Source organism: Sinocyclocheilus grahami, unplaced genomic scaffold (genome assembly GCF_001515645.1).
Source record: "Sinocyclocheilus grahami isolate Dianchi unplaced genomic scaffold, SAMN03320097.WGS_v1.1 scaffold700.1, whole genome shotgun sequence".
NCBI lineage: Eukaryota > Metazoa > Chordata > Actinopteri > Cypriniformes > Cyprinidae > Sinocyclocheilus > Sinocyclocheilus grahami.
The window spans coordinates 123,674-147,044 of NW_015505879.1; the positions used below are offsets into that span (position 1 = coordinate 123,674).

General features: G+C 35.7%; 1 long non-coding RNA gene across 1 annotated transcript; it reads right to left on the reverse strand.

Annotated features, from left to right (window-relative positions):
* Nucleotides 1–13,479: 13,479 nt before the first annotated feature.
* Nucleotides 13,480–16,684, reverse strand: LOC107559807 (uncharacterized). Its single transcript, XR_001605662.1, has 3 exons — nt 16,620–16,684; nt 15,915–15,977; nt 13,480–13,538 (listed from the first exon to the last, which is right to left on the reverse strand). It is a non-coding gene; the product is annotated as an uncharacterized lncRNA (long non-coding RNA).
* Between the last annotated feature and the right edge of the window lie 6,687 nt (nt 16,685–23,371).

A 23,371-nucleotide genomic window follows, 5' to 3' on the forward strand; every position in this document is an offset into this window, starting at 1 on the left:
CACTTTATTGTGCCATCCCCAGAGGTACAAAATTACTTTCACGGACTTTTAAATTAAATGTTCCCTCCTGGTGGAATGACCTGCCCAACTCAGTCCGAGCAGCTGAGTCGTTAGCCATCTTCAAGAATCGGCTAAAAACACATCTCTTCCATCTTTATTTGACCCTCTAACTCTAGCACTCTCTATTTTAATTCTGTTCTTTATAAATAAATAAAAAAGAGACTTGCTCCATTTATTTACTAACTGCTTGTTTTCTTGAAAAACTAAAATGAACACTTGCTTCTCTAATCTTTTTGTATTCTATCTATTTGTTTTATTATTATTTATTATACAGTTAACAAAAGCAAAAAAGACCTCTAACACTAGCTTGCTCTATTCTTTTTCTATTCTCTGTGTTTTCTTTTTATTATATGATTTTTCAAAAAAACATGCTAACTGAGACTTGTTATAGCACTTGCATATCATTGTTTTTTTGTTGATTTTCCATTCCATTGCTTCCATTGTCCTCTTATGCAAGTGGCTTTGGATAAAAGCATCTGCTAAATGTCTAAATCTAAATGTAAATGCAATAATAATAATAAATAGCATATTACATTATATTATTAGTTAATAAATATATTAGTATAATATATGAATATTACTATAATAATATATGAATATATTATTAGTTAATAAAATGTGAAATATAATTTAGTTATATACCTTGGTATAATTTTTTTTTTTTTAAAGAAACACTCACGCATACCATTAGATTCGAAAATTAAATGTGCTTAAAATTATCTCTTTTGATGTCTTTTGCAATAATGTATTCTCTGTGTTGATTAATTCACCATAGCTCTAATTCAACTATTTAAGGATTTGGAATTTAAAAATGATTTGGTGACGGATGAGCGCTAAGGTCTTGCATTACAGTCTCTACATCACTGAACCGCTGGGCAGATGATACCAACCATTTTGCCTTATTAGTCAGTCAAACTGTGACTAATCCATTTCTGAGTCAGTACAGTCTTTTACTGAATGAATTTATAGCATCATTCCACAGATTCGGCTCTGAGACTGCATGCAAATGCCGATTTAGAGAGAATAAGTGGCTCAATGAACAATTTCAACTCTGTGAAAGAGTCCTCCAGCTGAGAATTATCCAGCTTTGAATCTGCTTTAATCAGTTTATCCCTGTTAGAGCTAATGAGCATGAGACCAAAATAAATTCAGAACAAATTCACTGAATTAACTTAACTTCTTACTTCTTTTTTAAATTAAAGAAAAGAGAACTTGCTAATTATAGGGATGAATTATGCTCTGTACTTCTGGCTTGCACTCAGAACCATGCATTCATATGGCAATTAATTCATGGAAGGATGAGGGAGTTGTGATGTAATTTTGTTCATTTGGGCAATGACACGTACGCGCTGCAGCTAAATATGGTTATTACTCTTCTAAGTGCTATACAGGCAAGAATTCAGTGACAGTCAGTCACGTCTAAAACAGAATTCTCTCCCAAAAACAATTGGCACAGAAAATCTTAATAATAATATTAGTCCATTTGCTAACATTACTCACACCATGTTTGCATTACTGTAGTTGTTGATGTCAATTATCTTGGGTTCTGTGAAAATCAATAAAAAAAAGTTTGTACATGACTTTTTCCATGAAATAAGCATCTGTATGCCAAACCTTGTGCTCATTACCTGCAAAAATGTCAAACAGCAGCACTGACCAACAAGACCACTTAACAGTGGTCAAAATGGTTTTCTAAATGACTTATGGGCCAGTTCCTCCATGTCAGCATGAAGGTGATGATCCAAATAGTAATTAATTTAAAGCACAGTCTTGGTGTTCATTAAAAAAAACAGATATTTTGGCTATGAATTTTCTATTTAGGGGTGGGAGAAAAACACCAGTATTTTCCAATCACAGTCTAGCACCTGTAATTGACCCTTCGCAGGGAGCTTGATTGACAGTCAATCTGACCAATCACAACGCCGCCTTTCCGCAGTTGAAACAAGATACCTTCTGATGTTCATTCATGTTTATTTCATGCTATAACTAGTAGAGAGGGAGAGATGAGGGTTAAGGGTTTATGACCAACTTCCAGTGCTAATTTGAGAGTTACAGCTCAGCACCTAGTTCAGCTGTTAACTGTGAATATTTAATCTTCTACTTTTTGGTAAATAGATGGAATCCATCTTTTCTATAGCCTCCTGTTTAACAGACACACAGAAGACAATAACACTGAGAATCAAGTCATGCAAGAATCAACTGTTCAGTCAATGTATTTAACAAGAAAGTGATGACACAACCAGGAACAGGTGTTTGAATACTCAACGCAAGTATTAATAATCATGTGAGAGGGAAGCTGTGAATTGTTTTGTTTGAATATGATATGATTTCTAACAGGTGTTAAACCAGAGAAACTGATACAGGTGTATGTTTGGAAAGGAATATTGCCATATTGCTTACTGTATACTATAATGCATTGCCTTCTATATATATACAGTATATACAGTAGGTACAGAAAGTATTCAGACCCCCTTAAATTTTTCACTCTTTGTTATATTGCAGCCATTTGCTAAAATCATTTAGGTTAATTTTTTTTTCTCATTAATGTACACACAGCACCCCATATTGACAGAAAAACACAGAATTGTGGACATTTTTGCACATATATATATATTTTTTTTTATTTATTTTTTTTTTTTTTTACAAATAAATTATATTTATTAATCAAAATAATTAATAAAATAAAATAAATAATAAAATAAAATATATTTTTTTTACAAAAGGTTTCATGTTAACAGTTAACTAACAATGAAAATAATAAAACATCTCAGTTTATAATACATTAATAAAATAAAAAATGGTCTCTGTTGATATTATTTAAATAGACCTGTGCTAACATGGACAGCTGTGTTTTATTAATGAACATTTAAAAAGATTAACAAAGAAATACTGAAACAAATTGATCATTGTTAGATAATGTTAAAGCAACGATACAGCCTTATTGTAGTGTTACCAATAAAATAAATATAAAAACAACACTACATAAATTTACAAAGAAATACATTTCTTGGGGGGGGTTTGCTTAATTAGCTATTTCTCAGGAACAAAAAAAATTATTTTGCTTTTTTAAACAAATTTTGTGTGAAAATGTTATTTCACAGTTCATTACATAATAATAAAAGATTAATCACAGTATCAATTCCTGTTCATTTATTTATTTTCTATGAAAATAGTCAGGCCAAGAGCATTGTGGTATATATAGCATATAGTTCTCAGCACAATATGCTGTGTTTTGGCAATTATTGTAGGGTCATAGTACACATACTGCAGAAATAAGATAAATGTAGTATTGCACAGTCAAATGTGATTGCACAGCATACTTGTTGCAAAAATAGTAGGCCTACAAGCATTGTATTATGCTGTCCCAAACAAGATTTTAAGCGATGTAAGAGTACTGACACTGGTAATTGTGTTTGATGCTCCTACAGTATCTATTATCATATAATGTAATGCAGTTATGCTCATGAAATCTTGAAATTTTGATTAAAGTTGACAAACATTAAACTGACAGGTGCTTTGTAATACTTAAGTTGTAGATATTTTTATATGGCTTTAGATTAATTTGAAGCAAATATATATCTGCCTTATTACTTGTTTTCATTTGTTAGTTTCGAAAAGGTCAGTTTTGAAATACTTCCAAATTTTGTTATTTTTTTATGTAATCCAAGCTTGTATATTGAGAGAACTTCAGAAATGCTTGCTTCACTTGAGTCACTGTAAAGTTCTTGTTTTAGTGCAATGGATGATTGACAGGAGAGTCTGCAATCCTTCAGATTTGAATGGGACAGATCATTACAAGTTTTCAAACTACAAATGCAGAGTCTTTACATATTTACATCAATATCTTTTGAAACATTTTAGCAATTATGTATATGTTTTTATTGATAGATAGATAGTGTAGCGTCTGCGTAGAATCATGGATGATCTTTGGGGTGTTTATGGCTTAAGAGACCCTTTTAACCTTTTGACATTTGCCTATAAATTACAGTTCTGGTCAGAGACTTTACTTTTAATGGGGGTTTAAATTGCCAGATGGTTCCTCGCCGTCAAGGAGATTCTAACCAGCCCCCACTATCATCTCCCCCATCTGACTTCAAACACGGTCCCAAAGAGCTGTAAATGACCCCGATGGGCCTGGCTGGCCAAGTAAATCCTTACAGGAATAAAATTATTTTACATAATTATATGAAATGTAAATTATTTAAAAACATATTCAAATAGAAAACAGGTGTTTTAAAGTGCTGTGGACTCTGGCTGCCCGTCAATTTTGATTCTTCTTGATCTCAGCGCAGCCTTTGACACGGTTGATCATTCTCTTTTACTCTCTCGGATGGAATCTGTGTTTGGTATTACAGAGACTGCATTAAATTGGTTCAAATCTTACCTCTCAGACCGCAGGCAGTTTGTCTCCATGGGTGAATACAAGTCTAAAATTGGCTCTGTCAAATTTGGGGTACCCCAGGAATTACTTCTGAGTCCATTACTCTTCTGTATGCATATTTTCCCTCTTGGTCATCTCCTTAGATCTCTTGGTCTTAACTATCACTTCTATGCAGATGACACCCAGATGTAAATTCACTCAAAACCGGGTGACTATCCAGCTGTTGCTTTCCTGGAACATTGCATCTCTGAGGTAAAAATATGGATGTCTCAATTTTCTTTGCCTTAAAGGGGTCATATGCATTGCTAAAAAGAACATTATTTTGAGTATTTGGTGTAATGAAATGTGTTTATGCGTTTTAAGGTTAAAAAAACACATTATTTTCCACATACTGTACATTATTGTTTCTCCTCTATGCCCGCCTTTCTGAAACGCGTCGATTTTTTCAAAGCTCGACGTTCTGAAAAGCGAGGTGTGCTCTGATTGGCCAGCTATCTAGTGCGTTGTGATTGGCCGAATTCCTCAAGCGTGTGACGGAAATGTTACGCCCCTTACCATACTGGGATAACGTGTCCTGGCGCAACGAGACAACACCAATAAAACCCATTATAAACGAGGCATTTGCTGCATCCAGTGGGGACATAATTACTGATTATAATTACTTACTGATTTTTTACGTGTTGCGTTGCATCGCGCCGCGTAAACATAAAACCATGTCTGCATTTGTGATCAGAGAAATGGCAAACAACAAGCGTTACTCTACACTGCTCAAAACTCGCGTTTGAATCGTCAGTGGCAAATCCTTTAAATATGAAAACATACTTACAGGCTGTAAGTCAGCACTATTTGTCAGCATCATAGACTGTATAGGGTCAGCATGCACGCCGAAGGGGAAACAGGGGAACTGAATTCACCGGAACACCGGCATTGTAGGCTATTCTCCCAGGAAGCAGTCCTCGTCCTCCGTAAAATGCGTTGCACACATCTGAATATTTGGTTTGAACTGTTCTGGAACAGTGTTGTAAATACAGCTTAACCCCTGATTTCTAGTTGTGTCCTCTATTGGAAGACCAAACAAAGTATTTTCGCTTTCACAACGAAACACACAGCGTTCTCCACGACATAGCGGCGGCGGCAACAATACTACAGCGAGATTCAAAGTTACGTTATGCAATGTTATGCAAATCTTCCCTCACAGTGACGCTCATTAAACATTTGACCCCCATGTTCAGAACACTGATAAAACTTAATTTTTTCATCTCAGAAATATTGCACGAATACACCCCATGCTGTCCTTTACTGTGGCCGAGAAACTGATCAATACATTAGTTTTTTCCCCTTTGATTACTGCAACGCTTTGCTTGTAGGTGTTTCAAAAACCACCCTAAATAAACTGCAGTATGTCCAAAACTAGAATCCTGACAGGGACCAGAACTAGGGAGCACATCACTCCAATTTTGGAATCCTTACACTGGCTCCCTGTTAAGTTTCATATTGACTTCAAAATGCTCATGCTTACGTATAAGTCCTTGCATGGTTTGGCACCTTATTCTCTATCGGAACTTCTGACGGTTTACTCTCCTAGGCGTGTTCTCCGTTCCTCTGATTCTGGCCTTTTGACTGTTCCCTCAACTCGTCTACGCGGTAGAGGTGTAACGATTCATTTGTTTTCTCGATGCATTGATTACAAATTACCCTGATTATTGATTACCCTGACGATGCATATGCATCAATCTTGAAACATGGAATTTTTGTGAATCGTTGATTTAGGGTAGTAATCGATTTAAAGGGCTAAGAATCGAATGAAGCACGATTTATATAGCGATTCAGTGCTTTAAAATACATATACATTAAATTACTAAAAGCACAAATTAATGGAGACCTTGAACAGCGTTGTTCATGCCCTCACGTCTCTCCTTCACGCGAGCTCACGCTCCGTTCGTACCTTTCACGGACACATGTTTTTTTACAAGCCTTTCGGCTCTCGGTCATACCGTTGACATTGCCTGAGCATGGACGGAGCCAAAATAATGTAATTGTCTAAACGCATATGCACAGTTCCATTGAATGATAAATTACTTTTAACAATGTCGTTAAACCGAATGTACGAAGGAAACAGTTAAAATAGCCATAATCATTTAAATAAGAGCACAAGGTTTTCTGTCAATCAGATTCATGAAAGTTGCGTTCGTTGCTATATCGGTCACATTTTCTTTCAGAATCATCATTTGCCGATAGAAAGGGAAAGTTAAATACTGTAGCATTTTTATTTTATGAAAATATGATAAAGAAGCTCACATCATGCAAAGGTGAAACAAAATGTTACCCTATACATTCACAGTATGCTACACAATAGTTAATACAAACTTTTAAAGCCTTTTTTTTATCTCGGCTTACATAAATACAGAATACATACAGAAATGTGTTTATGCGGTTTAAGGTTCAAAAAACATTATTTTCCATATACTGTACATTATTGTTTCTCCTCCATGCCCCATCGTTCTGAAAAGCAAGGTGTGCTCTGATTGGCCAGCTATCCAGTGCGTTGTGATTGGCCGAATACGTCAAGCGTGTGACAGAAATGTTACGCCCCTTACCATACTGTGATGCCCTGTCAGGCCGGAGCGACGAGACAAAAACATTAAAACCCATTATAAATGAGGCATTTGTTGCATCCAGTGGGGACATAATTACGGATTATAATAACTTATACTGTCTTTTTACATGTTACGTTGCATCGCGCCGAGTAAACATAAAATGATGTCTGCATTTGTGATCGGAGAAATTACAAACAACAAGCGTTACTCTACACTGCTCAAAACTCACGTTTGAATCTTTAATCTTTAAATATGTAAACGTACTCACAGACTGAGTCAGAACAGCCGGCATTGTAGTCTACTCTCCCAGGATCAGGAAACAGTCCTCCATAAAATGTGCTGCACACATCTGAATATTTGGGTTGAACTGTTCTGGAACAGTGTTGTAAATACAACTTAACCACTGATTTCTAGTCGTGTCATCTTTTGGAAGACCAAACTAAGTAGTTCCGTTTTCACAACGAAACACACAGCGTCACACTGTGGGCTTGAGTGAGTGGGGGCCGGCGGGCTAGAGTGAGCGGCGGCGGGCTTGAGTGAGCGGAGGCCACGGGCTTGAGAACGGCGTGGCTGGCGGATTCGACAAAGGAGCGGCCGGTGGGCTTGCGGCAACCACATGTGACGACCCCGGGCTGGACTCCGCTTCGTCCACGGTGAAAGCCGATCCGGCGATGCACAGTGCAAAGTGAATGTATTTCCTCAGCGACCAGCACAGATCAGCTCTAGGCATGACGAAACGGATATCGTCCTCTTTTGGAAGGCCAAACAAAGTAGTTTCGCTTTCACAACGAAACACACAGCGTCTCCACAACATGGCGGCGGCAACAACAATACTACAGCGAGAATAAAAGTTACGCCTTCTTTCTTTGCGTGAACATTTGGGCGGCGTTATGCAAATCTTCCCACATTGTGACGTAGACATGTGGGGGCGTGTTAGAATGAGCCGTTTTAGGTAGGCGTGGTTGACTCAACTTTTATAAAGAATATCTCTTTGGATTTGAGACTTTAATCTTTGCAACTTTACAGATCTTCTTTATGCACCTAGATCTTGTAACACTCCAAAGAGAAAGGAAAAATTTAAATTGCATCATATGACCCCTTTAATAAAAATACCCTGCAATTGTACTTTTAGGCCCGGTTTCACAGAAGCCAGGACTAGGCCTTCAATAAATTAAGATATTTAAGCAGCTTTTATAAAGTTGAGACAGCTCAAACATTCATTTTAGTCTAGGACTAGCATTAAGCCTTGTCTATGAAACCAGGGGGTATACATTATATACTTAAAGTCAGCTAAATTGTAGCAACTAATTTTGAATTTAATGCACTTTAATTGTGAGGAAGTAGTGCTGAAGTCCAAATAAAGATATATTGAATTACTCAAGTATATTTGATTGTACTAAAGTGGAACTATTGCAAGTACTTCAGGAACACTTTAAATATCTTGCATTTAAAGACTGATATTATTCAAAGATCATAATTATCATCAATAGTGACATTAAAACACATTTTAGACTTAATATTAAGAAATGTGCATTGTGCACAAGTAGTACTCCAAATAAAGTTTAGTTATAATTTTTATATCAGTAAGTCTTGAGCAATATATGCCAGTAAATATAGTAATAGATTTGAACTATACTTGGTTTGAAATAAATGTGTTTAAAATATATTACGTTTTTATAGTGTAAATTCATATGCCATATGTCTTGCCATAGCATCATTAAACTAACATCTAACAATGGACAAAAGAGGATTTTTTATTTGGGCCGTGTAATTTGCCTTCTGACTAAGCAAATATAGAATTTAGGTGAAGCATTTAAATAATCCTGTGAATGCACTTAAAGAATGCAGAATCGAATTGTTAATCGAATCACATCCAATTTATTTGTGAACCAAATTGAATCGTTCTGAATTAGCAAAAATCGTTCTTGAATCGAGTCAAAACCTTATGAATCGTGAATCAAATCGATTTGCTGTTTACCCAAATATTCACAGCCCTAGTGACCGGGCATTTTCCTCCCTTGCTCCAAAACTCTGGAACTCTCTCCCCTATAATATTAAACATGCAGAATCTTTTAATGTGTTTAAAGATAATTGCTTAATCTGTAATTTGTAAGGTGTTGGGGGGAGGGGTATTGTTTTTCTCTTACATTGTTTTTGATGTGTTTTTATTGTTACCGCTCTACTTTCTTTTTTTTTTAACTTTGTATCCTCTTTAGTGTAAAGCGCTTTGACAATTAATTTTTAAAGGCGCTATATAAAAATAAATGTATTATTATTTTTTTTATAATTTTTCACAATATCTGTGTTTTACTTTACTTTCAATCAAATAAATGCCATTTGGTAATGGCTATTTTTGGCTGAATAAATAAACTACATATCCCTTTTCACATTAAAGGCACTATTGTAAATTAATAAATGCAAATTGCAAGATAAGCTATATGATATATACATATAAATATACTAAGCTACTGTATATAAATGCCATACCTCCTAGCCATACCATCAAGCAAATACATAAACAAGCCTGACAGTGACAGTCAATCCATCTCTGCCTTTCTCATACTCTCTCAGTCACTCTAAGAGTAGATTTAGTATTGCAGGTTGTTGGGGTCCGTGGCCCCTGTCAAACATGAACCTATCTCCCTTCCTGTGGTGGAGGGCAGTATATAGCCTCACCTGTAAGCCCTTTGTTATTGCCACCTATGTCAAGCAGGATGGTGAGCAATGGCGAAATGAAAAGACGAGAGAAATCTACAAGTGAAATGGAGTTCTATGCCCCATGAGCGGTTCAACACCCTCCCCCAATCCGTTTCTCCCCGCTCCTCGTGCCCCAGCAGATGCCTATCACTCCACATCAGACACGCCACGCATTAAAACCTCCCCACAATTCATTTTACTTTTTATTACCGCCAGAAAAGAGCCGCTGCTGCCTGAATTTATGGTGTTTATTCAAATGTCTGCAAATGCAGGCTGAATTATGACTGCCCATGAAAATATCATTTACTGATAATCTCCCCCCTTTTCTCCTGTCATATATATTCTATGCTTGGATGTGTGTCTTTTCAGCTTCGCTCCAGGAGCTACGGGGTTGGGAGCGTCCAGGGCAGAAGCGATGAAAATGAAGGAGAAACAAACCATTTCTAAGCGCATGAAAGCACACAGACTGCAGACTATGAGATGAATACAAACAACAGACGTGAGCCTCAGAAGAACTTACCTTCTGCAAGTACTGGTTCACTCACTTGAGAGTGTAGATTAAAGGATAAGAAGCATCTCTGCAGTTAAAAACTATCATCACAGTGTTTTGGAGCGTTAGCAGTTTACACACAGCATATGTGTATGTTACTCGCATTGGTTGATTGCAATTGGCTGATTAAATTAATGAAAAAGCATGATTAAACAATCAATGGGCACATGGTCCAAAGCTTCGTGCAGACTATTTGAACAACTATCACCTATAGTAACCAAAAGTCTGAGAACACTAATTTATCACCACATCTAATTTATCAGCATAATTTGATTTGAGTGGGGGAAATTATTCAGGATGTCTTTGCATTTGTTTTGTCCATTTTCCTGCATAAAGCAAAAATATATGGAAACATACACACTGCAAAACGCATATATATGTAGCAATGAAGCCAAAAACTACACTGTGTTTTTACATAATATAGCTAAAACACTCAATTAATTTCTTTTTCATGAATTAGGGCATGGGTTTACACAAAGCTGAATACATACTCAATGTTATCTGACTTTGTTTGCCTAGTTGCACATTACATATATGAAAATATGTGTGATGATACACAAGAAGAAAAAAAACTGTTAACTGAAAACATCTTACTTTTTGTGGATTTTTGGACAACTTGATGTCTTGTCATGACAACATGGTGGTCAAATATATTTCTACACACACTACAATATTTTAATTACAGGTATATCTATACATTATAGAGTGTATTATGGGATATAAAATTACATTACATACAAGATTATGTTCTCCAGCATGATTTGAGATTATCCAAAGAACATCTTGAGTTTCAACTAAACATTTAACCATTGATACAAATATGTTCACATGATCAGTGTCACAAATTGTGTATTTACCTAAAAATGGTATAGAATCTTAAATATTTCTTCATTTTATATCTTTCGTTCTTGGTATTCAATTGTTCTCAATATTTTCAGGTTTATATGAGATTTTGAATCAGATATTCAATTTGGTCTCAGACTTTTGGAATCTGCTTTAATAACGTACACTACTAGCCAACAAAAATTTTCAAATATCAAAGTGCAGTGTGACAGACCGCCTGAGGCCAAATCCATACAAGAACATGAAACAGAACACCAGCAATGCGAGTATTTTATATTTCATGCAAATGCTAAATGCACTCAAGTGTGTACATGAATCCCACAGGTGCATCTAAAAGTAGCACACTGTTAAATTGCTCATTGGCTTTTAAGCAACACTTATGAATAGCTACATTAATTCTTAGGCAGCTACAATACTTTCTTTGAAATTACTAGGTTGTACACTTGGCTCATGGCCGTTCCTACACGCCTGGTACTTTTTCCCAAGTACAGAAGTTAAAATGCATTATTATACAGTGTCACCAGCTCCATGTAAACTATGCATATAGAACTAATGCATGGTAGGTGGGATTTCATATTGAATTCATACACAGTTTGACACTTTGTTCATGGTTGGTTACTTGAATGCGTTCGGGAAAGCTGAGAGAAGCTTTTAAGGTCTGTAGGTGATGGGTGGTGAAACCAGACAGCTCACAGGATATTGCACGTATATCTCACTGACTCACCACACATGAGAGCATTGGAAAAGGTAGAAGTGAAAAAGAGAATTTCTCAAAAGGCCCTGAAGATTAAAGTGGTAGTTCACCTAAAAATGAAAATTCTGTCATCTTGCACTCACCCCCACGTCTTTCCAGACCGTATGACTTTCTATCTTCCATGGAACACAAAATGTTGAGTTTATAGGTGAATTTCCTACCTACTCTTTTCCATGTAATGAAAGTGAATGAGGATTGAGGCTGTCAAGCTCCAAAATATTTGAAAAAAGTACCATAAAAGTGGCTCGTGTGGACTACATTACAAGTCTTCCGAAGCCATACAATAGCTTATTGTAAGGAACAGACCAAAAGTTGCTACATTACACATTCATTAGAGGTTATAATAAACATAGTGGCATCTGACTCATACCTGTACATGAATCCTTTTAAGCTATCATATGAATTTAAAAGATGTGGGATACAGCGCACAAGTCATTTTGAAGCATTAATATTTATTATATTGAAGAAAAAAAAGTGTCTTCAAACATTCACATTTTTTTCCACTGAAGACAGAGTATCATACAGGTTTGGAACAACATGAGTAAACAATGACAATTTTCTAACTAAACAATCCCAAAAACCTTAAAAGATGTTTATATTTTCTGTGTTGTCAGTTAAGTATGATTATACCCTTACAAAAAGTGAAAAAATAAACGGGGGGGGGGGGGGGGGGGGGGGGGGGGGATGTTTGAAGTAGAATTTTATACCATCATGCACAAATGTTTTTTTCTCACTGACATCTTGTCCTTCATCCACATGACTTTGAATTCACATGCTGTTTTTAGTTCTCCCACTGATTCTGAAATGAAAGGAACCATTATCAACTGACATTCTAAGACTTCAGTCTCAAAATAGTACAAGAAATACTGTCATTCATACAGTATGTTATTTATGTAAATGTAGGCATACAGCTATGCCAATGGATACGTATGTCAATAAAACCACAAAGAAAGGCACACGTATAACAGCTCTAAAGCATAATTGCTTATCATTCTTAAAAATGTATACTTATAAAATAAAATTGTGGGCACTGTTCTGACTTTTTTCTGTATGTTTATCCTATGGCTTTTGGTCAATTCCATATACTGCAATTAAGATTATGATTGTACGAAAGGGATTTGTAACTGCGATACATAACATCCTAGGAATAACGCAATCAATGTTCCCTCTGAGCATAGCTAAAATTACACTATAGAGAAGTGGGTCTATGTAATGATTATAACCCTTACTTTTCTCTCTCCCTCCGCCTCATTACAATTAAACCAGAGCAGTTTAGCATATGCGACACGGGAGAACAGCTGGGCTGGAGAAACCATGCAGTTTAACACTTATGAAAGGAAATGAGGGTGACATTCTACTCAAAAAGGAACAGGTTAGAACATAACACAAGTTACAGAAGAAGCCTTTGAAAGAATACAGACTGTCTGTCTGCTGTCTAGTAAAGTCACATTCGCTCAGCATGAGTTGAGTTATCCGCGAGCGTCTTCAGCGTGTTGACGGGATGTCTCCTTTCGTTTCTAAATCAATTCAGGTGTAGACATTATTAAGATAACAGACAACAAACTATTTCTCTGCATGGCTGTGCATGAGGGTTATCTTAGTTATTTGCTTGTCTCTCTCTGACAGCCCCAGAGTTCATCATCCAATAATTTATTCCTGTTGGAAGTGCAGTACATCTCTCAAACATATCAACAAGTCAAGGACACTGCAGTGATGAGCTTTCTACTAGAACTCTATTTGAAATTGTTCAGCATCTCTTTAGCGAATACAAATGTTTCAATGCCATAGGTTCTGTCCTTTATGAAAACAACGGCTCTAGATACAGCAGCGAAGAGAAGAGGGGGAAAGGACAATTGGAAGAATGTTTTCTGTATAAGGTGGTCTTCACAGTGCTAGGGCGAGTAGGCGACCTGTTCAGCTCTCATGTTGATGAAGGTATTTCCCCCTTAAATATCTTCAGTGTCTCTTTGTTAGTAGCATTGTAGTTTAGCCACAGTCCATTTCATTTGATCAAACGAATAGCTCAAGTGACTTGTAGCTTTTGCTACCTATAAGAGTTTCAAAAAATACTGCATTTGGACACTTAAGCCAGATAAAATAAATAATTAAATTACTATTTTAAAAAACATCAAGCAAGAGGCATATGCAAATAAAATTAGTTGTTACACTCTTAAAAATAAAGGTGCTTTAAATGTTCTTCACAGCGATGCCATAGAAGAACCATTTTTGGTTCCACAAAGAATCATTCGGTCAAAGGTTCTTTAAAGAACCTTTGACCGAATGATTCTTTGTGGAACCAAAAATGGTTCTTCTATGGCATCGCTGTGAAGAACATTTAAAGCACCTTTATTTTTAAGAGTGTCCATACTAGACCTTTTCTCAGAACTAACGTAACCCTGCTATTACTTTTAATTTGTTTTTCATAATAACTATGTACACATTCAATTAACATGCGACAATCAGAAAATGTCCTTGATTTAAATGAACAGTATATTTATTGTTATGTTGTATACTTTAAGGTTCAACTACTTTGGGGTCAGCAAAATGCATTTTATTTATTTATTTAAAGAAATTATTGCTTATACATCTTTTTCAAACATGCTGTTATTTAGAAATGTTTCACATTTCCACAAAAAAAATAAAAATGAGTAGCACAACTGTCTTCAAAACTGATAATATGAATGTTTCTTGAGCAGCAAATCAGTGTATTACAACGGTTTCCGAAGGATCGTGTGAAACTGAAGACTGGAGTAATGACTGCTGAAAATTCAGCTTTATCATAACAGGAATAAATTACATCTTATATTAAAATAGAAAAAATATATATTTTAAATAATAATAATGATAATAATAATAATGATTCAACGTATTACTGTATTTACTTTGATCAAGTAAACAGCCAGAGATGACTTCTGTCAAAAATATAAAAATGAGTAGCACAACTGTCTTCAAAACTGATAATATGAATGTTTCTTGAGCAGCAAATCAGTGTATTACAATGGTTTCCGAAGGATCGTGTGAAACTGAAGACTGGAGTAATGACTGCTGAAAATTCAGCTTTATCATAACAGGAATAAATTACATCTTATATTAAAATAGAAAAAATATATATTTTAAATAATAATAATGATAATAATAATAATGATTCAACGTATTACTGTATTTACTTTGATCAAGTAAACAGCCAGAGATGACTTCTGTCAAAAATATTTTAAAATCCTTCCAACAAACTTTCTGTGAAATATCCTACTTGAAAGCAAATGCTGTTTTGTCATCTAATGCAATGACATTCATTCATGCATGTTTACATGTGACTAAAGAGTCTAAATACTAATATTGATAGCAACAATACCGTGCACAGAGCAGACGATTTCTGTATCGCTATGAAGGTCATTCCCACAGAAACGGTGACAGGGTTATTTTACTGTATAAAAAATGTGTCTCTCTCATGAATAGATGTACTGCAGTTTGAGAGGAACTACTGTCAAATTAACATAATACCAGTTTCCCAGTCTTGGCTGTTCTCCCAACCTGGTCTGCTTTGCTGGTTTTACAAAAAGGGCTAGTTAAAGCTTTTAGTTGTTGTTTTTTTTAAAGCAGAGTGAAACACTGGAACCGTAAAAAACAAAACCTGCTCTCAGATGAGCTCTTCTCCCAGGCTATGATTTAACATCTCAATGTGAGATCTCAATTTTAAAATATCCCATCATGCCCTCAGGATCACAGGGTGTCATAAAGGAGAAAGGATGCGTGTATGAGGAATGAAAGTGAAAGGTTTTTAGATTCAATTTCAAGGTATCCAACCTTTAGAACAAGCATTGTACAACTAAAATCCAAAGTTGCTTCTGTAAAGAGTTTCGAGAGTGGGAATGGAAGAGAAAACTATAAGCCACAAATACACACCACAAAAGAGACAGAAGTGCACAAATGCTCACAAAAACAGCGAGAGACAAGTTTGCCAGGCACAAGCGAGTGAATTAAAACAGGAAGTCAAAAGATGGTGACACAAATAGACAGAGAGCGCTGCCGTACCTGCTGGCATATGTAGGAGGGAGCTGAGTCAGTCAGCAGTAGTCGACACATCCAGCTCCAGCACTTTTCACAGCATGTTTGAAAAGAGAAGCGCACTGCGGTCAAAAGCCTGTGACAGTTAAAAATCCCCTCTTCACGCAAGTTCTCGTCACACTTGGTGGTGAGATCTACCATTTTACGCCAAGATCCTGACTAACATAACTGTGATTAGTTTATTTGCTTTCTCGCATGGTGCATTGCTGGTGTTTTCTTCTGTTAGATTTGGCTTGTGTGTTGCGGGAGTGAGATAAAGGAGTGTTTGCTGTTTTGATCAATTGCGAGGAACTGAGAGGTGCATCGTGTGTCTTCGGGGCCTTTCAGCCTGAAGCATACGGAATTTATTTTAGGAACACAAGCAGACTTTGGAATGCTGGCGGAGAGGAGATGTGTACTAAGGAGGAGTTAGCTTTCAGCTTTATAATAAACATGCTTTGCATACTCTTTGAAAAGCAATTAAATTCATGTTTTCCCATCTCCATGAACTAATCTCCCTTTAGAGTCAAGTGCTCAGTATGGGCAATCAGAAAGCTGAGGGAAAGAATTTCGGGCATTTCAAATTGTGCTGCATTCTTCTGATAGCACACTCTGCAGGAAATGACAGATTAAATTAATATTTAAATTAGAAGGTGCAACATTTTCATCATAATCTAATCTCCAGATAATCACCTGGAGAGATCAGAGAAAGGCTTCTGCTGCTGTCTCTTCTCAGTTCCATCAGTCAAATAAACTTCTGAGACCGAGTAAACAAGATGAAACAAGCAGGCAAAAAATAAATACAAAAGTACAGTGGGGACCAAAAGCCTGAGACTGCTTGTGAAAGTGAATATTTCTTAGTTAATATTCCTCCATTACAAATTAGAGGGAAATTTTTAACTAAAAAAAATTTACATGAAATTCAGAATATCTTAATATTTGATTCATAAGACTCAAGCTGCATGAACTAAAACCGGAAGATGATCGTGTCATCCAGCATTATCACTTGCTCACCAATGGATCCTCTGCAGTGAATGGGTGCCGTCAAAATTAGAGCCCGAACAGCTGATAAAAAAAAATAAATCACAATGGTCCACAAGTAATCCACACGACTCCAGTCCATCAGTTAATGTCTTGACCAATTAATGTCTTATAAAGAGAATAGCGGTCTACCATACATAACTGTTTTTGTTTGTAACAACTGCTTGTTTTCGCAACAGCTTGCTCTTTGCATATTTTTCTCCTGATGCACACGAGATGACCATCTAACTGCAGGAAGCAATATTATGGACAGAGGCCTCTCATTTTTAGCTGGAAGCAATAGTTTGAAGATACAGATGTCTTGATGGATTTGTTTATTATAAACACAGATATTCACTTCACAAGACGTTAATTGATGGACTGGAGTCATATGGATTACTTACGAATTATTGTGATTTTTTAATTCCCATTCACTAAAGAGGATTCACTGGTGAGCATGTCATGTAATGCAAAATTTCTTGGATAAACGATGAGTAAATTTATAAAAAATTTCAATTTTTGGGTGAACTATTTATGATACTGATATGCAACTTCTAACAGATATTTGTGGGGGTGAACGGTTTACTGGATACTGGGGATACTGATATGCAACTTCTAACAGTGCATATGCATGCAAATGTATTGTTCCACACAGCATAATTAAAATGGGTCTGTGCACTCTATAAAAAAAACTCAAATATATTATTGTTCTCAACAATCTAAATGTTCTTCTAAAAACACAATCACTGATGGAATTATTGGAACATCTGCTGACAGTTTTTGCAGGAACTGGATACCAATTAGCACTTTTGTTGCAATTTCCTCAGAGAAGAGCTTTTTTTAAAGACTAAATAAAAACAAAACAAAAAAAAAAGCGTCACCAAACTCCAAAATGTGTCACAAGCAAATTTGAAGAGTACAATTTTTAAGACAATATTTTTCTAGCAATTTTACAGACTTTGTCTAGAGAGTACGCTTATCAGGGCCATAAATCTTTTGGTGAAAAAGCTCTGTTTTTTTTCCATTTGCATCCTTATTGATCTTTGTCTATATGGGGATCTGCATTATTCTAAACATAAACCAGATCATACAGTTGAAGCTTTTGGACCTTTTGTCCTTTTCGGACATTAAGAGAGGTTATGGACAAAGGAGCTGCTTTCGTTTTCTGTAGAGTAAGAAAAGACAAAGGCATAAAAAAACAGCAAATGATCCCGATAGTGGCATAATGGTCCATTAAGGTCTAGAATTACACCACGTTAACAGAAGCTCCACAACTGCAGCATCATGGAGTCAATTCATTAGGAGTTGAGATAGAAAAGCACTTTCCATTAACAGCAATCTAATGATTCTCGATTAATAAAACACCAATCCTTTGTGCTATGGAAGATGAGATAAGTGCAATTTATCATCTGGTACAGAGGTTACACTTGCCCTTCGATGCATTGTACACAGTAAGACATCATTCAAGTGTGACCTCAAACTGAAACACATAGCAGCACTGCACCTTTAAATATGTATCTTCTGTAGTACTTTTGACTACTTACCCAAGTATTAAAGTTTGCCGCATAACTCACCCTAAAGCAGATGAACTACAGAAATAACAGACACTGCCAATCATGTAGTTTGTTGAGGAGAGGCGTTGTATTATATTCCCAAGCAACTATGACTCATAGTTTTCACCTGGCAGATGAGAAAAAAAATCCTTTAGACTTCGGAGATGCAAGTCATATCAGAAGGATTAAAAAAATATTAATAACGGAATTACCAAATTGAACCAATAAGCAACTACCTAGAAACCACTTTTACATTTTCTTTAAGAAAAAAAATTGAGCAGGTATGGTACAGCACTATTATTCAAATAAAAAACAAATGAAATAATTTTTGGTAACTAATAAAAAATCTTGACTCCCAAACTAAATAAATACTGTACTTACCAAAAAATAATAGCAGACAATGACTAAAAATAATAACAGAATATTGACATAAAGCTACATTAAAAAGGCAAATTTACTCAAAATAAACTTTTTTTTTTTCAAAACTATAGTAATTCTGATATGATAAATATATTTGTTAAAAAAAAAAAAAACATAGTGACGTAGGCATGTGGGGGCATGTTAGAACGAGCCATTTTAGGTAGCCTTGGCTGACTCTTAACTTTATAAAGAATATCTCTTTGGATTTGAGACTTTAGTCTTTGCAACTTTACAGATCTTCTTTATGCACCAAGAGCTTGTAACACTCCAAAGAGAAAGGAAAAATTGAAATCATAATCATAATCTCACTACTGCTATTTGCAATGCATTACTTGTATTTAACAGTACTGAACTCTTTTTATATCCCAAGAGATGAATGGAAATGTTTCATGATACATCCCCAATACACTGATAGCATTTGTTATTTTCTTTAACTTTCCACTTACAGCCTAAGGTGTACAACTGAAAAAATCACTTGATAATTTCCACTTCGAACTGTATGTTATTTTAATAGTGCAATTAACCTGGTTGCACAGTGTTACAACATTTCTAGTTATTCATCGTGAACCTCCATGAGTAAGAATGATAAGCTACCCTTATCTTTAAGAGTGTGGTACACTGGATAAATAAAGGAACCCAAAGCCATGTTCAATAAGACAATCAATTAAGCCCCGGGATAATGATGTGCAGAACAAATAAACACAATGGTTCCCTTCAGCAAGTGAGATGAGAACCCCCATGAACCTCTTTGAGTTCTGCTCCAGTGAGGGCAATTACATTGCATGCTGTCATTAAATAGATAACGGGAAATGCCAGCAAAAAGTGTGACATAAATGCATACAGAAACACACACAAAAGCTTTGAATTAGTTGGAGTGTTATAGACTCCATAGTCAGATACAAAAGTCAAACACAGACACAAAACGCCCACTGTTTTTTCCAGGCGCCAACTACCCATTTATTGAGGAGTATGTAACATCAATGTTTGCGCCCACCAGCCACAGGCAATCAACACAGCTGTTTAAGGCTTTTGAACGCTGGAAATTATGTCAAATATCAAAGATTATATTAAAGTGTGGAACTTTTAATGTAATTTTAGCCATTCTCTGCAATATTGAATATTATTATAATATATGACAAAAAGGGAAATTGTTACACTACAAAAACATTTTATAATACCTGCTGAAACATTCATTTTATTTAATAAAAGTAAATCTTTTATTATTACTGGAGCAAAAACTAAAAATATTAACCTTCAGTGCATTTTTCTCACTCTACATAATATAAAATGCTTAGTTAAAGGAATAGTTCACCCAAAAAAAAAATGTGCTTAAAATTTACCCACTCTCAGGCCATCCAAGATGTAGATAAGTGAATGGGTGCCGTCAGAGTGAGAGTCCAAACAGTTGATTAAAACATCACAATAATCCACAAGTAAAAAAAATATTAACCTTCAGTGCATTTTTCTCACTCTACATAATATAAAATGCTTAGTTAAAGGAATAGTTCACCCAAAAAAAAAATTTGCTTAAAATTTACCCACTCTCAGGCCATCCAAGATGTAGATAAGTGAATGGGTGCCGTCAGAGTGAGAGTCCAAACAGTTGATTAAAACATCACAATAATCCACAAGTAATCCACATGACTCCTGTCTTGTGGAGACGTGTGGATTACTTGTGGATTACTGTGATGTTTTTATCAGATGTTTGGACTCTCATTCTGATGGCACCCATTCGCTGCAGAGGATCCACTTGTGAACAAGTGATGTAATGCTAAATTCATGCAATATAAACTCTGGTTTAGCCCTTCCAGCTTTCCATAGTCAGATGCACACTGTAAATTAACAGTTCACATTGACTTGTCAGCTGTTGTTACATTTTGTCAAGTAGTTAGCAGACTGTTGAGCTGTTCTGAAAAAAAATGTTGGCATCAACATACAGTTTTCACTAAATTTCTTTGCGCTTGTTCATAATTCAAAATATCCACTTTTTGCAGAAAAAGCTACAGGCATCTTTAGAAAAAAAAAACTAAAGCAAAAATACAATTTTCCCTTATTATTGATAAAAAAATGTCTTAGTTTACCAATCCGGCATGGTGTTTGCAATGTCAAGGTCATGGGTCTGAGTCCTAGTGAACACACATACCAGGAAAACGTAAACCTTGAATGCACTGTAAGTCGCTTTGTATGAAAGTGTCCAACAAACTGTGCAAATGTAAAATTGTACCTTGAGTTATTTTTAGGTTATTTAAAAAAAGCAACAAAAAAAAACATCTATGACTTTGGCATCCTGCCTCATGTGGAGTCGCATATGTTGCACATCCTCTTTTTGCACCCCTGGTGTTTTCAGAAATGCTTTCTAGTAGGCAACAAAGCAAATGAAGGCTCCATTGCTGAGCTAGTGGGGTAGAGGAGCAGAATGATGGTGTATTTAGAGGATAGGCTCTCTTTTCCACATAAGAGTCAGAGTACAGTTAATAAGCCATTCAGAGACAGCAGGCTGCCTTATGCCAACCACATTCCCCACGCACTAATGAGTCCTCAAAGGAAAATTAGCCTTCTCAGACTCCATTGTAACCCACCAATAGTCATCAAAAAGTGTATTTGGAAAGTCATCTGATATATTAGTGCATAGTCTGAGCTAACAAGAGTATTAAAACTGTGCTCATCATACCCTAATCCTGTTACTCAAAATGCATACGTATACAGACATACAACAACACATATGCAATTAGACGTATTTGATGTGCATTTGCATCAAAAAACATTACAATCTGTTCGAGATCTGTCGTTCAGGTAGTCTAATGGTTACAGATCTGGGCTGATGATGCAAAGGTTGCAGGTTTAAATCCATAGAGGGACAATCTATTAGCTGCAGTGCTTCTGAGATAACAGTTCTGTCCTATTACTATTGTGCCCCAGGCATTTGCCTAAATTGCTCCATGGGGATTGCCTGCTAAAGACCAAGTGAGCAAGTTTAGATTCTCAGGGCTTCTTGCACATCTGTATGTCTCATGGTTCCACACATTATAAAGCAGTTTAAACAGGTTGATGATATTACTTTGTAGCAGTGGTTCTCAAAGCCTTCTGGTCGTGGCTCACTTCAGAATAAATCCGAATATCCAAAGTAAAAACATTAAGTTCCACCAATCTATATATAAACCACTGCTTTGCAGAACTCTATAAGTGCTTATCCAATGTATTTTTCTAAGGTCATCATTTCCTAGACAACATAAATATATAAAAATAGGTTTCAGTAGAATTTCACATGGCCTCATGTGAGTTAAAGTTATGTTCTTAAATATTTTAAGTAAATATTAAATCTTTAAATTTCCACTTTAAAAACATAACATGTTTTGAAACATTTACAAATCTTTTGTTTCGAATCAGTGGTTAGGAGCTCGTTTCAAACTCTTGGCTTCATTACATCATACTGTTTTCGAATGCGTTATGAACATTTAAAAATTCTGATGGTTTATCACTAGATGCCACTGATTTAGTAGACCCATCAATGGTTATCTAATGATTCTAACTGATCTTGGGTCAGTTTGTTATTTAATGTTATGAGTTTTAAATGTGTATAATACAAAAAGGAGAATTGTATTTAATTGCTTCCAACTGACCTATAGTTTTGAGCTGACCTATTGTCAAGCTCTGCCTAAAACACACATAATAAAAGAACACACAGAACCTTCATATTTGATTGTATTTCATTCATGAACACATCCAATTTGTTTATAACAGGTGAAATTATACATGTTCAACTGGTTATTTTAAAGAAGGAAAAACATCATCCTAAGGCCACAAGACGAGATACTAAATGTGACTTTCCACATCAGTCTTGGAATACATAAAGCATGATCTTAAATCTAGGAGCTCTTTCCATTCTTTCATGCAACGCATCCTTTATTTATCCTTTTCTCTAAAACAAAAGGTCAAAGTGGACTCTGATGTATTTATGCCAAGAGGAAGAATCTGCTGAATGTCTTGTGATTATATTATTTAAAGCTTATCAGGCTTAAAGATGCCAACTGCTGTGCTCCCTGTAAATAATTATTTATCAGCCTGACTGCTACAGAGCAAATTAGAATATAATGATAGAAAATATGATGATATGTATTTTTAATCAATGCCATGTCGTTTGGTCTAACACAGCGTAATTTGGGTCATTAAAATATCCCAGAATAAATACTGCAACTCTGTAGGAGCTCAGCTGTTCCCTTTTGTTGATTAAAGGGTAAGCAAACAGCATTTTTTCCAGCACTCTGGGAAAAAGCTTCACTTGTTGAGTTTAGCAGAGAAGAAAATGCTGTCCCTGGCAAGGTCAGTCAAAAAATATATATTTTACTTCTCTCTAAAAGCTGCTGTCCAGAGTTCTGAAAAAGGCTGACACTGTCCAGAGTGCTGAAACCTTCAACCTATGAATTGAAACTTTGTTCTCTTTGGCATATTTAC